Genomic DNA, 18,205 nt, shown 5'->3' on the forward strand with positions numbered 1-18,205 from the left:
CTATGTCTTTATTAGTACACAACCCAACAAAACCAGCAAGGGATGAAATGCTTACTGTACCCAGTGACTCAGTCCAGTTAGTCCCCCTATTTTGACAACTGTTTATATGCTATGAGAAACATGCGACACTCACTCTCACGAGGTGTGCCATGGTGACAGAAGCCAATGGCCATGGGAGCGGAGCCCATGGATCTGTTCTTCCTCCCCTCATCCATCACAGAGAAGATGACCAGCAGATGACCAGCTGCATGGTCAGGAAGACCCGCACCGTGGTGGCCATGCCCATGCCAAGCTAGAGAGAGAGAGACAGAGAGAGAGAGAGAGAGAGAGAGAGAGAGAGAGAGAGAGAGAGAGAGAGAGAGAGAGAGGACAGACAGAAAAGGTCATCAAAAATAGATCTTTTAGTCTTCACCGCATTCATCTGACAACAATGTGACACTGAAAGAACAGTACTTAAGCGTATTCTCTTAGGTTAAAAACATTGAAAAGCCAATGTAAAATGTATGTCAGCGTTACTCATACCACGTAGCGAGGAACGATGGAGGCTGGCTCTTGCCCCTGGCTGGGCAGCAGGCTTATAGGGCCTGGGTGTTGAGCTTGATGGGCTCCCCCGCAGGTGTCCTGCTGGTTCACCTCCAGGGGCCGGCTGCCTTTCAGGGTGGCTAGCCTCTCGGCCAGGCCACACGTGTGGGGGAAGAGCATGAAGTCGTACAAGATGGCGCCCATAGCGTCACAGATCATGAAACCTGCATAGTACACCTGCACAAGGAGGGAAGAACAGAAAACCATATTATAGTTACATGTAAGCTGCAGAGACATTGGAGCAAGACAGAACAATCTTAAAACATACAGTGCATGGCACCTTCTGCAAAACACCAATACATAATCTAACGACTGATTTAATTGAATACAATAACACTTACTTACTTAACCTCATCACGCCTTTCGGCGCATAGGGCAGCAACTAAGTCTCTCCGCTTCGATCTGTCTGTAGCCAACTGCTCTATGGTACCCCAGCTTTGACGGTGCTGCTGGAGCTCCTTCTCAATGGTCCTGTGCCATGTCATTTTTGGACTCCCTTTCTTTCTTTTTCCTTCTGGGGTCCAGCGTAATCACTCTTGGAATTGTGTAGGGTTCCATTCTGAGTACATGGCTGATTCAGGTCCATCTGCGCCTCTTGAAGATGTATTGCATATCTTCTTGCTGAGTGATGTTGAGGTTATTGTTGTAGATGGGTTTTGGGCCAGTAGATGTGTAGAATTTTCCGCAGGGATGATGTATGAAAGGTGGAGAGTTTGTGCTGGTCGCCTTCTGTTGTTTTCCAGATTTCTGCACCATATAGCAGAGTATATATCACACAGCTTTGGTAGAGTCAGAATTTTGCTTTGGTGCTCTATTGTTTTGAGTTATACATCTTCCTTAATCTTGTGAAGCTTTCCTGTTCTTTGTTGATCCGGTTCTGAATATCTTTACTGGTTCCCCCATCACTATGAATGGTGCTTCCCAGGTATATGAAACTGTTCTGGTCCTCTATTGATACAGTTGTTGGTGCTTTAGTGTCCAGCACAGCATAATTGTAATGCATAAATTGTAGTTATTTTTTTCTAACCCAGTGGTTCGTGAAGTTCCTCTTGAAAATAACAGGGGTGAAGGATCTGGAAGGGTTAATTTCAGCTCCAGTGTAGAACATCTGAAAGAAACAAATAGTGTTCAGAGTTGAATTTTAACTTAAATGTTGTAAAAAATGTCAAGGGAGAGAGCAGGTTTGCACACTGGAAAAGACAGTGAGGTCAAACACAAAAGGTTTTTCCCCCTGAAAGCAGAGTAGAGCAGGCGTTTCAGGAGACAGATGTTTGAAGGACAAGAGTTTTTTGGGAGAAGAGCCGGCCGGTTTGTGGGGTGGGTTACGTGTAGCACTTCAGGCAAGGGATCTCGCCGCTCCTTGCTTGCATTTCGCTGTATTTTGTGTAATGAAAAGGAAGAAAGGAGTCGCACACTGGAGCTGAATGCAGAATCAAAAACTGTATTAAACAAAGCCGAAAAAAGTAAATAAAACCGACAGACAGGGGACAAACGTTTCGGGTCTAGCCCATCATCAGTGTTCCCAGTTACTGCGACTCCTTTCTTCCTTTTCATTATACTGCTCTTGGAATTGCGTACCGAGCGATACGCTCAGGATAAGACATTGGCGCGGACGCCACCCCACCATTGCTGCATTTTGTGTAGCAAGGATTGAAATAAACTTTTTTCTACATAGAATTTGTGCATTAGTTTGATCATTTTGGTTATTGATACATGATTTTCCACTACAGGGGGGGGTAATCGTGATTATAATCAAAATCGTGATTTTGATCAAAATAATCATGATTATGATTTTTTTCCATAATCGAGCAGCCCTACTGTCTAGCCAATTCATGACCTTAATGTGCTTCCCATAGAGCATTGAGATCATTGCTTTTCTCCTCCAGTACAGTTCCAGGGAGCTTTATCACCATTATTATTGATTCCCCACAAGGACATCTCTTGTGTGAATCCCAGGCAGGCAGATTGATGGTGCATTTCTTCCAAAAGTTAAGAAATACAAAATGACCAACAGTTGACTGAAAATGGCTACAAAACCAAGAGACAGCGTTGTTCAGGTCTATAGTTCTGTACCTGACATCTTTTGACAACTCTTTGGTCTTTCCCATGCTACCGAGTTTGGAGTCTGATTGATTGACTATGGTGCTGGTGACCAGTGCTCTAGGGGTGTAAAATCACAGCCTCCATGACGATGCGATACGGCATGGCTTTCTTAAAGCAGAGATTGTATTATTTTTGATACTTAAGAATTCCCCGCGTATGATATGATTAGATTTTTTCCAATTACTTTTCTACGATCACATTATGTTATGGAGCTAGGGCATTGGACAGGGGCCAGCAATTTTATTATTTTTGATACTTAAGAATGCCCCACGATACGATAAAATCGTCGACCATAGGATCGGTGCATTGATTCATTTCAATTATATTTACAACCCTACTGGTGAACATTTACAGGAGTCTTTAATTCAGATGACATGTTGTTGGAAGTGCCTATCTGGTATGTGGGACCAGAGCTGTTAACTGTATAGTTGGCAGGGGATCAAATACTTCTTTCCTCAATGAAATATGACTCAATTAATATATATTCTTTGAAGTTATTTTCAGCATTTTCTTTTTGATATTTTGTCTCCATGTTAGAATACCTACCATTACAATTATAGACTATTCATGTCTTTATTAGTACACAACGCAACAAAATCAGCAAGGGATGAAATGCTTACTGTACCCAGTGACTCAGTCCAGTTAGTCCCTCTTTTTTTACAACTGTTTATATGCTATATGAAAGAGGGAGCAATGTGAGTGTGTGTGCGACACTCACTCTCACGAGGTGTGCCATGGTGACAAAAGCCATGGGAGCGGAGCCCATGGATCCGGTCTTCCTCCCCTCATCCATCACAGAGAAGATGACCAGCAGATGACCAGCTGCATGGTCAGGAAGACCCGCACCGTGGTGGCCATGCCCATGCCAAGCTAGAGAGAGAGAGAGAGAGAGAGAGAGAGAGAGAGAGAGAGAGAGAGAGAGAGAGAGAGAGAGAGAGAGAGAGAGAGACATCTTACAACAATGTGACACTGAACGTACAGTATATAAGGGTATTCTCACTTAGGTTAAAAACATTAACGTTAACATAAATGTTACATTGGCTTTTCACTCACACCACATAGTGAGGAACGATGGAGGCTGGCTCTTGCCCCTGGCTGGGCAGCAGGCTTATAGGGCCTGGGTGTTGAGCTTGATGGGCTCCCCCGCAGGTGTCCTGCTGGTTCACCTCCAGGGGCCGGCTGCCTTTCAGGGTGGCTAGCCTCTCGGCCAGGCCACACGTGTGGGGGAAGAGCATGAAGTCGTACAAGATGGCGCCCATAGCGTCACAGATCATGAAACCTGCATAGTACACCTGCACAAGGAGGGAAGAACAGAAAACCATATTATAGTTACATGTAAGCTGCAGAGACATTGGAGCAAGACAGAACAATCTTAAAACATACAGTGCATGGCACATTCTGCAAAACACCAATACATAATCTAATGACTGATTTAATTGAATACAATAACACTTACTTAACCCCATCACGCCTTTCGGCGCATAGGGCAGCAACAAAGTCTCTCCACTTCGATCTGTCTGTAGCCGACTTCTCTATGGTCCCCCAGCTTTGACGGTGCTGCTGGAGCTCCTTCTCAATGGTCCTGTGCCATGTCATTTTTGGACTCCATTTCCTTCTTTTGCCTTCTGGGGTCCAGTATAATCACTCTTGGAATTGTGTAAGGTTCCATTCTGAGTACATAGCTGATCCAGGTCCATCTGCGCCTCTTGAAGATGTATTGCATATCTTCTTGCTGAGTGATGTTGAGGAGGTTATTGTTGGAGATGGTTTTGGGCCAGTAGATGTGTAGAATTTTCCGCAGAGATGATGTATGAAAGGTGGAGAGTTTGTGCTGGTCGCCTTCTATTTTCCAGATTTCTGCACCATATAGCAGAGTATATATCACACAGCTTTGGTAGAGTCAGAATTTTGTTTTGGTGCTCTATTGTTTTGAGTTGTACATCTTCATTAATCTTGTGAAGCTTTCCTGTGATTTGTTGATCCGGTTCTGAATATCTTTACCGGTTCCACCATCATTATGAATGGTGCTTCCCAGGTATATGAAACTGTTTGTGTTTTCCAAGCTCTGGTCCTCTATTGATACAGCTGTTGGTGCTTCAGTGTCCAGCACAGCATAATTTTAATGCATAAATTGTAGTTATTTTTCTAACCCAGTGGTTCATGAAGTTCCTCTTGAACATAACAGGGGTGAAGGATCTGGCAGGGTTAATTTCAGCTCCAGTGTAGAATATCTGAAAGAAACAAATAGTGTTCAGAGTTGAATTTTAACTTGAATGTTAAAAAAAACTTCAAGGGAGAGAGCAGGTTTGCACACTATAAAAGACAGTGAGGTCAAACACAAAAGGTTTTTCCCCCTGAAAGCAGAGTAGAGCAGGCGTTTCAGGAGACAGATTTTTGGAGGACAAGAGTTTTTTGGGATAAGAGCCGGCCGGTTTGTGGGGTGGGTTACACGTAGCACTTCAGCCAAGGGCTCTCGCCACTCCTTGCTTGCATTTCGCTGTATTTTGTGTAGCAAGGATTGAAATAAACTTTTTTCTACATAGAATTTGTGCCTTAGTTTGATCATTTCGGTTATTGATACATGATTTTCCACTACAGGTTCTACCTTCATCAGTGCACAGGTGAGTACACACAGGACAGATGTCCATACCAAAGCAACAAAATCAGCAGGGTTTGAAATACTTATTGTCACTGTACTTGGTGGGCCCTGGTGACTCAGTTTAAACAAGTGCGTCAAAATAGGGGGAGAATGTTGAACTATGAGAAAGAGGGAGCAATGTGAGTATGTGTGAAACTGTGATACTCACTCCCATGAGGTGTGCCATGGTGACCAAGAAGCCGATGCATCAGTTCCTCCTCTCTTCCATCAAGGACAAAATGCATATGTCCATGCTGATGCCAAGATGGAGCTATACAGAGAGAGAGAGAGAGAGAGAGAGAGAGAGAGAGAGAGAGAGAGAGAGAGAGAGAGAGAGAGAGAGAGAGAGAGAGAGAGAGAGAGAGAGAGAGAGAGACACATCTTACAACAATGCGACACTGAACGTACAGTATATAAGGGTATTCTCACTTAGGTTAAAAACATTAACGTTAACATAAATGTTACATTGGCTTTTCACTCACACCACATAGTGAGGAACGATGGAGCCACAAGACCATGTAATGAGAATCAGTTTAGATATTTAATAGATCAAAATAGATCTTTAGTCTTCATCCGGATTCATCTGACACCAATATGACACTGGAAGTACACTATTTACGGGCATTCTCTTCGGTTAAAAAACAAAAAGTTACATTGGCTTTTACTCACCCCATACATCCAATGCAGCGAGGACCTGTGGAGGCTGTCAATCAGCGAGTCCGTACACACACAACCCGGCGCAACACTTCCCACTCGATCCTGGCATGGCGTGACCACCAGGAAGATCGCACCCATCAGGCAAGATGGTTTCTGCTAACTTGGACGAAGAGCTGTCGAACATCCCGATGCAGTGTGGTACCTTGTGGGGACTTTTTGGTTTGCTTTGGAATTTTCACTTGGAGGGAATTTCACATGGACATTCCAGACAGTGTCTGGCCTTGAACTTGTCACATTGACCACTCTTGCGAGCCTGAATTGCCCCCGTAACATATTTTGCATTACGCACAGCAACATTTTTCTTGCAGTGTGCAACTTCCTGTGCATGAGCAGGTTCGGACCTGTAAGCTTGCTCCAGGACTTCAGAACAGGCTAACTTGTGTTTGCATTTCTTACAGTCTTCTGATGGGATAGGTGTTGTCAACCGTTTCGAAAACTCCACTGTCCCCTGCACACAACTTTGTGGACAGGGCCACTGGTGGTCTTGTTTACACACTCCCCCTCGCCGACAGTGCCGGAGGAGGCACTGCCCCCCATTCCCCCTCCCAACATTCAGGAATCCCACAGCCACTCTCCACGTCCATGCAACTGCCCTGACCAGCTAACCCAGACCGCGGAAGCGCCCTTCGTCCAACAGCTCCTGACTGCTGCCACTGCTGGTGGCGAAGCCCGGGACTCGGACCACGCACTGTTTCGGACCGCAACTGGGTGCTGTGGCTCCAGCTGAGCCCGGGCAAGCACAGCAGTGAACGCCCTCCTCTACACTCCAGCAGCACCACCTCTCGTCTGCGCAGTTAGGCATTCTACTGACCCTGCTGGCCACCCACCCCAACGAAGCCAAAGGAACCCCGCACCACACTGCCACTGAATCCCCAGCCAGGCCATCAGGACCAGCCCCCCGGGGACTATGCCCACAGTACCCAGAATTCGCCACCAGACATCAGCGGAGTTCAAATTCTGCAAGAAAAAAAGAAATGTGCTTCGGCCAGAACTTGCTGAGAGACAGCGAGATAACCACTCACCAGAAGAGAGCAGTTGAGCCAAGCATCTACCTCTCTACTCTACTCTACTCTACTCTACTGGTACGCTGCTGTACCTGCGGTGGAGCTGCAGACACGACGTCATCGTGAGGCTAGTTGAGGCCAAGGTCAAGCTGAACCCTCTTGACCACAAGGGTGACCCAGTCAAGGCGAAGATGTGCGGAACAGTCTTTGCAGCACAGCTGAAGAACAAAAGCACTGCCGCATAGAGGTCAAGAAGTGGCATCACATAGTTGACAGCCAGACCAGCCATACAGAATGAAAGTTAGGGATGCCAAACCCTCAATGGAAACGGAGCTGGCAAAATCCAGAGCAGCACAGACTGAGATTGGTGATGCATTCCAGGTGCTGTGAACATAGCAGACATCAGGCCAGTCCTGAAGACCTATCTGAAGTTCCAAGTGGCAATGCGGTGTGCAGGGGACAAAAGATAGAAATTAGCCTCATTGCTATAATCTTGTATATTTCGCATTTTGTTTAAATGCTGGTAATATATGCTATCCCTTTGTTAAATAAATAAACATAAATTTAAGTACTTTCAGTAGCCAACAAAGTAAGTAAAAGACATTACTGCACAAGTTAAGAGACAATGCTACTAGAAATGCAGAAGAAAACATTCACTGCAGTACTTTCCCGAAGTCAGCTAAAGGCCCAACATCAAACTGCTGTCCAGGACAACGCACAGTACAAATCCAGAACCCCCCCACCCACAACAGCAGCAGTCATGAGCTATTGGACAAAAGGTGCTTCAGCAGTCTAAGGCGGCTGGCCGGGACAGTTGCATGGACATAAAGAGTGGCTAAAAGCTTCCTGAATGTCAAGCGGGGAGGTGAAGCGGAAGCTTTTTACCCGTTTTTGTTTTTTTCTTCAAGCTTTATCCTCAAGATGTGAAGTGTTTTCGCTCTTTGTTGGGTTGTGGTGTGAATGGAGTCTTTGTATCTTCGTCACTGGCAGCAGAAGGCTGTTCACTGGTCAGTTGCATCACTGGTTAGCTGTGGTCCACTGGCAGATGGCTCACTGGTGCAGCAGAGATGCACTGGCAGTCGTCGGTTTCCAATGGTGCTTTGGTTTTCCACTGTCAAGTGTATATCAGTACTGGGTTTTCCACATTTGAAAGTGGTGTAGATGTTCTGACTGTTAATTTCAGGTTTTTTTTTATTTTATTTCGTTGACCTCTGTGCATTTTCCCCAACTTGTAAAAAGGATGGTGACTTCTGGTGGGGGTTTAAGGCACTAGATTCAACTTGAAAGGATTTGACGAGACTTTCCCTTTTTTATTTTCCTCTTTCTAAAAAAAAAAGTTCAGTGTATAAGTTGGCACAAGGAAACAGTTCAACAGTTGTGGTTGTGGTTTTGTCTTCCTGGAGAGACACATGTAGGCAAAGAAAAGAAATTAGTTACATGGAAATGTGCGAAAAAGCAAACATGCAGGAAATGTGCAACCATGTCTGCAATAATTCAAAAATAAACGTTACAATGTTAGACTACAAACCAGATTGAATAACCACAAGCCATCGTAACTTAAGAGCTATACAAAAATGACAATTGGAATAATCAATCTGAGCAGCCCCAATAAAAAAAATACAGACAGTCCATAAGCATCGGTTGCAAACTACCATTAGGCTGCTCAAAATACAAATGCCCAACTTTAAACCAGACCAGGTTAAGGTTAGGGATTGTTTTGGTCTGGGCACAACTTAAATTGCTCTAGCATTCTCTAATTTAGTAGGCCTAGGGGCTATTAGAATTTGGTATCCATTTTCTAATGACAGACTTAACACAGTGCTGTCTGTGGGAATAAAGCACTTCCCGTGAGCCAATCACGGAAAACAATTCCGTGTCCAGGCCAGGCACGGAATTTTGGCAGAATCTGTGAAACTGAAGCGGATTTTGTGTCTCAAAGATTTGCAGCAAAAATTGAGAGACCACCTCGAAATGGACAGTTTTTCTGGTCTTAGGGCCTACTATTATTGACATGTGTTTCAGTAAAATGAACATTGTTGTTTCTATATATAAAAAAATACCATAAATAATGTTTTTTTTACCTAAAATAATCCAAAGAAAACAAGATGATAGTTAGGGGACATTGTCAGAGTAGAGGGAAGTAAGTTTTCTAACAAAATAACTTTGTGAAGGGCGCACTACTGAAGCCAGTGCCACAGAGATGATTCTGACCAATTTCATCCTTGCTGAAGCACCCTCAGATAATCAGCTACTCTCTTCAAAATTTCAGAGAAAGTGCAAAACACTGTGGTTTCTACTTAGACATCCCCAGGTCTCTGACTAAACACTAGTCGACATTTAGCCGTGGTAGGCTTATCATCAATCGAGCAGAACTTCACTCCAGCGCCATACCCTACCAGAAATGGTCACCATCTCCTCAGATAGCTACTATCTCTGGCCTTACCCTGCGCGCTAAACATTCCGAAATGAATACAATAAGCGCTTACCAGCTGCCTCCTTTCAGATATCACGTAAGTCGTCTTGGCTTGAATCACAGGCAAGCACGATAAAGTCGGTCTGTAGCTTCCAGTAGTGTCTCCCAAACAGCAAAACCGGTCTAAAGAGCCTAATTTAAACACCTGCACGCCAGTTTGCCGCGTAAACCAAATCAGCTACAGCTGACGGTGATCAACCGAGTCCTGCCTTAATTAGTTGACTCAGGCTACTATGCTATCAGTTCGCGGTTCTCACCAAATCACCACCCATTCTTTCCCCTAAGTTTTCTCCCGTGATTTTTCCTATATTAATCAACTACTATAGCCTAGCCCAGGGGTTCCCAAACTTTACTACGGGGTAGATTCCCGCCAAGCCCTTACATGAAGCATGCCACAATATTTTTTCTGTGCACCCTGTTTCACAACTCGAGGTAGTTGGTGCATTTCTAAACCCATTGAAGTACCGGTACTACAGAACACATAGGCCTATATGCCCTATATAAACATTGTAAAGAAGAAAATGATTCCACTGGGATTGTTTAGCTTATTTTTTGTTTATTTTGGCTACTTTAGTTATTCAAATTATTAAATTATTTATTATATTTTGCCGTTTTTCCTGCCAATCTGCCACCCCCCCCACCCCAATTCTACCTCTATGATTCAGTCTGATTGGTTCCCATTGTAGTCAGTTAGCTTTGCATGCATACTGCAGTTCCCGTGGAGTGTCCACTAGTTGGCGAACGTTGGTAAGTCTTTCATGTGGGAAAATGTATAATAATAATAATAATAATAATAATAATAATAATAATAATAACAATAATTTATTGTTTAAAGTGCAGTATGACCATACAGCATGGTCTCAAAACACTGTAAAACAAAAATAAAATAAAAAATAAAATAAAATAAAATAATGAATTAACTCTAAAAGATAATAAAAGAAAATTATGAGGAAAATAAAAATGATGGGGAAATAATCAAAAGTAGGCCATGGTAATTTAAACAAGCTTAGCCTAATACTAAAAAAAAGTATAGGTGGAAAAAATGAAATAAAAATAATAATAGAAATAGGAACCTAAGACGAAAGACAAAATCAGGCTAACAAAAGACCAATGCATTTCAGAGCCTAACATAATGCAATGAAAACAAAAATGTTTTCAATCTGTATTTAAAGATCCCTATAGAGCCTCCCTGCCTAACATTAAGTGGAAGATTGTTCCATATTGTGGGTGCGCGGAAGGCAAAATCCCTTTGGCCAGCAGACTTCTTCCGCACCACAGGGATTGATAGGAGTCCAGCATGCATGGACCACAGGGACCGAGCTGGAATGTAGAGTGTGCAGCTCGGACAAATAAGTAGGTGCTAGGCCGTGTAGGGCTTTGTATGTGAGCAAAAAGATTTTAAAGTCTGCTCTGATGTGAACAGGCAATCAATGAAGGGAGGCTAGGATTGGTGAAATATGTTCAAATTTCTTGGTCCTTGTTAATACCCTTGCTGCATGTTGCACTAGCTGAAGCCTACTTGTAGTGCTAGATGGAAGGCCAGAAAATAATGCATTGCAGTAGTCCAATCTAGATGTGACAGATGCATGAATTAGTGTTTCAGCATCACACATGGACAACATAGGTCTAATTTTTGCAATGTTGGATAGATGATAAAAGGCTGATCTTGTTACCGTCTTGATATAGGGCTCAAAATGGTATGGAATGGAAAGGGGAGCCCACATGCTAAATAAATTGCTGCTATTTCCAGTCACAAATCTCATCAACAAAACATTCCTGGTAAGCACTATGGCTGGTGTATAACAATAGGCTATATTGACAAATCTTCCAGGTGTGTAGTTTTACAGCAGGGAAGAAGATTTCGACCTGTACTCGCTAGCATCCCGCTAATGTTTATGGGTTTGGCCTCATAAAAATTGAGCTTGTGACCCAGTATATAATAATCTAGTGGCGCAAAATAATCGAAACGCTACTCAAATGAGGTCTTATTATTTCTAGCTTCGAACTGAATATTAATATTTCAGGGCAAATATTTATTTTTAAAAATCACAAAAAATTATAATAGTAGAAAACTCCATTGACTACATTGATTAATTTTGCACTGAGGCTGGATTAGGGTTAGCCAGTTGTGGCTAGTAGCAGGTGCTAGTAGCTAGTTCCGTGAGTGAACACCCCCTGATTTGACCTAGGTCTACTGGATCCCCTATAGGATGTTGAATAGAAATTAATTTGAATGACAAGAAATGGAATTCAAAAAGGAATTGAAGCTCACTGTAATTCAGGAAGTGGATGAACACCCAACTTTGTGTTTTTAAAATAATAAAATACAACAACAACAGTTTAACTAAGTACAATAGTGTTAACAAAAATATATATTGCTAATAAATTTAACTACAAATGTATTCAGCATTCAAAATGATATAGGCTAACAATGACAAGTAAATGTGGTATAAACCACGCAGGCCCCCATTGTGATTTTCAGTAATTGCATGTAGGCTATAATAATTAGTGTTATGCAGGGCCTACAGATAACTTTCACACTTCTTATCTTTTATGTACCAAAATGTATGTAAATATTACAACCTACAGCAAATAGAGAACTAACTCAAAATGGAAGTTAAAAAACCTGAAAGTCAAATAATGGCTTACCTAAATCCTAAAGCACTGCTAGGAAGCAGCCCAACAGGTGACCTAAGGGGGCTATAATTCACCCTTCCCACCCACCTTGCACTGCCGGGAATAGACACATGCTGATAAATATACAGCACCATCTAGTGTTCCTGTTTTGTTATTACTTTGAGTTTCTTTGAATTTTAATCTACACCACCACCCAGGGATGGGCAAAGACACAACTATGCCAATGTATTACCAAATACAATATGGAATACCCAGCTCTAAAATGTTACAAATACGTTACAAAATACATAACAGTAACTGTATCAATAATCAAAATACTGTATTTTGCATTTTAAAATACACAAAATAGCCTACAACAGAAACTGTGACCATCAATAGGTATGTGGGTGTGTCCTGACTTTCCTGCAGATGAGTCTGGCTATTTGGTGTAGCCATGTAGCGGTTAGAGCCCCAGTTTTGCACGCCAGATGATCCAGGTTCGAGTCTCGGCAGGAAAAATCAATTTCCCTTCGCTACACAAACAATGGATTGTATGCACTGAGCTACATGACCAAATATAACAATTCAATTCACTTACACAATAAAAGGTAGGCCTACCTTAAACCATACAGACTCCTGTGTAACCATCATTTCCAGTCATTGAACAAGCAATAATGTTCAATTCTTGTAATTATGGAGAAGGCTAAATAAACAATGGGCTACTTGGCACAACTAGCATTTAACGTACACTTAGCTGAACCTTTTATGCAAAGTGACTTACAGTTGAAGAGTTCAGATGCAAAACCCCCTAAGTGCCTTTTCAGAAAATAATCTTAATTCATTTTTATTTAATACAAAGCTACCAAAATTGCATTTTTAAATTTTATTTATGTATTATAATTATTTATATGTATTATCAAGTACATAAATGTAAACCAAACCAACAACAGGGTTCTCTAAAAATATAGAAGTGCAGGTCTTCAGAAATGGAGTTAGGGGGTTTTGCATCTGAACTCTTCAGTTATTTACCATGTATCAGATACACCCCCTGCAGCAATGTGGCCTTAGGTGTTTTGTTCAAGAGTGCAGTAGGGAATGGAAGGTTGGGATTTGAACCTGCAACCCTCTGATTTAAAGCTTATCTCCTTCACCATCAGGCCACGGCTGCCCTGTTGTTGGGCTAGAAGTTGGTTCAGTTGTTAGTGCTATTCAATTAGCAGTGAACATTAGCTGTAATAGAATAATCAATAGAAAGAGGAAAATTGTTTCAGTAATGATCACAGAACGACGGTGATTACGTAAATCATTACTTTACTCAAACTGGTTGCTAGACAGAATAGAATGAGAACATGCAGGACTGGAAGGTAGCAAGTGATGTGTTTGTTTGTTTCATTTTTACCTTTACAGTAGACAGCCCACAATTTAGATGGGGCTGCCCATTGGTGCCTATTTTACAGATAGCATCTCAGATGACATCATCAGAGCCTTGTGAAATGGACATGTCAACTTAAGTCTTCTTCAGTGTCTTGGATGACTGTGGGATTGGTTTTTTTTTTGGGCACAGTGCTGCACAGAAATAGGCCTATTAGAAAATGCCACATACACCTGTTGTTCCTCGTCATCTTAACTGGCCAGCCCTGAAAAAAAAGTCCCTTGTGTTTCTAGAGATTGGCTTCCATTACGCGCCACCCACCCTGATTGGCTGGGAATGGTTTACAAATCGGTGTGGACCTTGTCCTCACACAGTCCTTCGCTAACACTGGCAGACAGCCCAACGCTACAGTACTGTAGATAACTGAACTGAACAGTGTTGTTGAGCATGAGGACCCTGGGATCTTTGCTGCTGCTGTTCTGGTCAGGGCTGCTTGTGGTGGCAGCCCAGCCTGGAGAAGTCAGATAAAAGAAAGCCTCAACTCAACAATGCTGTGATATCAACATCAAGACTGTGCTGAGAGAGATGTGCACCATGACAGCAGAGCACGGAGAGGGGCTCATACCACAACCCATACAGTATTTTAACCTTTAACCCGATACAGACTGGGCTTTTTTGGCATTCCTGGGCCTGGGGGGGGGTGGGGGTGGGGGGGGGCTGGCTCTTTTGACACCCCCCGTCATAAGTCATGAACGGAATACGGTATGACCACCAAACTTTAGGGAGATGATCTACATATGGACATCTATGAATGACATCATTTTTGTGTCATTATCTGGTATTATGACGTCATAATGACATCATCTGATTATAATGCCCTAAATCTCGCCATAATGTATTTTCCATCAAATTTAGGTAATGCACTTAAATTTTAATGATTTTATGCTTCAGACCACTTTAATGCTCACAAAGCTGTCTGATACTAATGGAAATAACAAAAAAAATTGAAAAAGGAACAATAATGAGACTTAGATCAGTGATTTTCGGTCAGACATACCCGGCAGAAAACCGTTGCCATGGCAACGGCAAAAATGATAAACGTAATCTTTTGGTACTAAACTGTAGGCAACTAATTTTTAGGAAAAGTCACCAAATTTCGTAGTCATAGCTTAACCCTATCGCGCCGGATGCATCATCTATGATGCATCAAATTCAAAGCCCTCTCCACGCTGACACAAAAAAAATTCCATCTCAAAAACATCCTGCGTGTCATTTCCAAACGTCCTGCAGTACGCGGAAACCGCCACAAGAGAGCAGCGGTCAACAACAAGTTGATCACAGCTCGGCGAAAAATGCAAAAATGGAGTAGAAGCGGTTTCCCTGACCGACGCTGAGATATCGACAAATTGCAAAAGGTTTGTGTACAAATTTCCGAAATATAACTCTACATCCTTTAATTTGAACACTTGCTTTGTGCAATTAATCAAGGAAGAGTTTATATTTTTACACCGTGTTGCAGAGAGATCGTGCTAAAACTGATGAAACATATATGCACCATCCGGCGGTGGCAGGAAGTCAGCCATCAATGCATTTGCTCCATAGGGAAACTTACAAAGCATACCACGACGATCGTTTAGCAAAACACACAAGTTGTTTTACTTCAAGACAAAGATATTGCCTTAAGAAAGACGTTTTACTTGCGATTTTGAAAATGTAATGCAAAATGTTGAAATTATGATCTCGTAAAAAATGCATTGAAGTGAATGGAGAAATGGTCCAATTGTAGTAATGGACCCATATATTCAAATTACACATCAAAAATGAATAATGATCTATATTACACTCATAAATAGGTTGTTAAGCATTCGATCAGCTATGTTTTTACACAGATTTTAAAAAATTGCCCAACCAGGCTGTGGGAAATGTAAAATATGGTCCTGCTAAAACAAGGATAGGCTTAAAAAAATGGCAGGATCTCACTAAATATTTAAAGATAATCCTCAAATTAAATTGTCTGACAACTTTTTTAAATAAAAAAAAAGATGCAAATGCATTAAAAGTCATTTTTCAATGGTCATGAAATTGGAATTTTCATTCCCTTTAAAGCCTGATGCATCATATATGATGCATCAAATATCTCAGTGACCTTAACAAAATTTTGAATTTTTTTTTTTACATTTCTTATAAGGGACCAATATTGAAGCAAATTCCAAAAAATTAGAATTTTCTCTCATTGCTTTCATGGTTCAGGTTTCACAGGGTTAAGTTGTTAAGGAGTTATACGACATCAAAGTTGGTGCGGGCACTTTTTGCCCCCCCTCGGTCTGGATAGGGTTAAGAGTGTGGGTTTTTGAACATTCTATAAAAACAATGCGTTCTATAACAATGCAAGATTCTACAATTCCATATTTTATTGAATGACGCCCAAAATTCTATAGAACTTTCACTGCCCGAACATTCCCGTCACACCGGTGTGACGGTACACTCTTAAAGGTTTAACAAAGAACACATTGTGTTTCTAGAGGCTGACCTTACTCTCCCTCCTGATTGGCAGGGAATGGTTTATAACTTAGAGTGCACCTTGTCCTCATAGTGCTGACCTGACACTGGCAAACAGATCAGATCACTGAACTGTGTGTTGAGCCTCAACTCTACAACCCTGCCACCCTGAAATCCAGACGGTATAGAAAGAGGAGCACCCCGACAGTAGAGCAGGAGCTTCGGCAACAACTGGAGACCATGAGGAAGCAAGTGGAGACCATGGACGCCAAGCTGAAAGCCTTTGAAGAGAAAGAAGAGGCAACGCGAGCAGATATTAAGGAGTTGCAAGAGAGGAATGAAAAGAGAAAGGTGTCTTTCTCTGTATCACTGCTGTCAACAGGGGATGCACATATAGGCCCCTTTTCCGCAGACACGACTCTGGTCTTCAAGCACATCTTCACCAACATAGGGAATGCCTACAACCCACACACTGGTGAGAAGTTTATTATCACATATTTGCTCTTTTCTGCACAACTTTATGATTTAAAAAAATCCATTGAATGTTTTTTGGCTGCATGTGTGATATGTGGTTGTGGATGTGGGCACGTCCTGAATGAGTGTTCATTCGCTGTCTACTTATTGCTTTCTCTGTCATTTGCCAGGTGTCTTCACAGCTCCATACAGGGGCGTATACCACTTTGATGTCCACTTGCTTGGGGACAGCAGTTCGGGGAGAGTGATGCGGCTCAGCTGTTTAAGAATGGAGATCCTATTATTTACACCTTTGGTCATGTCACTGCCCATCACGCTGCATCATCTAATGGTGTGTCCCTGCTGATGGAGGTGGGGGACGTTGGGTATCTGAAACTGAGGGCCACTGCCTGGGTGAGGGACAATAGAGATCACCATACCACCTTCTCTGACACATGCTGTTCAGTATGTAACATTTGCATTCACTCCAACCCGGGGAATAAGTGAGATACGTCACATCATGGTGTATCACTGTATACCCAAAGTGTGCTCCACTCCATGCCTGCGATAAGAGGAAATGGGGTAGATGCTTAAATTGCATTTACATAAATCTGCTGTTGCTGGTTGAGGTTTAGATATGATAACTTACATGTAATGGTTCTTTGGTTTTCTTAACTGTGCTAAAAATAAAGCTGTTAGCTTTTTCTTGTTTGTTTTTTTTTTTGCTGTATTTTTTCCCCTGTGTAGCATAATGGACATGCAAATAAAGATGTCAATTTGTGCCCAAGCACACATGCAGTTCTCTCTCTCTCTCTCTCTCTCTCTCTCTCTCTCTCTCTCTCTCTCTCTCTCTCTCTCTCTCTCTCTCTCTCTCTCTCTCTCTCTCTCTCTCTCTCTCTCTCTCTCTCTCTCTCTCTCTGTGTGCGTGTGTGTGTATGTGTGTGTGTGTGTGTGTGCGTGTGTGTGTGTGTGTGTGTGTGTGTGTGTGTGTGTGTGTGTGTGTGTGTGCGCGCGTATCTTTTTAAAAATCAAGCACAATTTCTTTTCATTTAAACAATTTTGATTGAATAATGAGGAAGGTGAAAATATTGACTAGAGCAACAGTAAAAACTAAACTAAAAATTTCAACTAGTTCAAAGCAGGTAACATTCTCAAAAAATATGTTATTAACTACCGTGGCATAATTATAGGTCTACATTTGTCTGTCTTAACTGAATATAATTTTCACAGTTATTGTCAGTAATTTTAGGAATTTACTGTGTCACTTGTGTTTCCTGAATTGTCAAGTGGCATAACACACATTTGAGGAGCCATTTTGTTCATTTGTGTTAGAAGACCACATCATAGGAAATGACACCACACAGAAGGACCCCTGATTAACTTTTTCATTTATCCTTTATTTAGCCAGGATTGTCCCATTGAGACTTCTGCCAGGGAGTCCTGGTCAAAATGGCAGCATACATATAGTTACAGACACAGACAAACACATAGACAAAAAGGAAAATAAATGTACAAAAAACACATTAAAAAGAATAAGTTTACATAAAACGTATTTTGAGATAAAAAGTAGCCTATGTGCTGCATAGTCAGAAACAATGACACTCCTCTGTGTATACTGTATTAATTTCCCTCTTAAAAGTCTCTAATGAGGGCAGAGAGTCCATACATAATATCTTCTGCAACTCATTCCATAGATATGGGGCATAAAAAGAAAAGCCTGTTTTCCCTAATTCAGTGCGAGGAGTACA

Source organism: Engraulis encrasicolus, chromosome 24 (assembly GCF_034702125.1).
Source record: "Engraulis encrasicolus isolate BLACKSEA-1 chromosome 24, IST_EnEncr_1.0, whole genome shotgun sequence".
NCBI classification, from domain to species: Eukaryota; Metazoa; Chordata; class Actinopteri; order Clupeiformes; family Engraulidae; genus Engraulis; species Engraulis encrasicolus.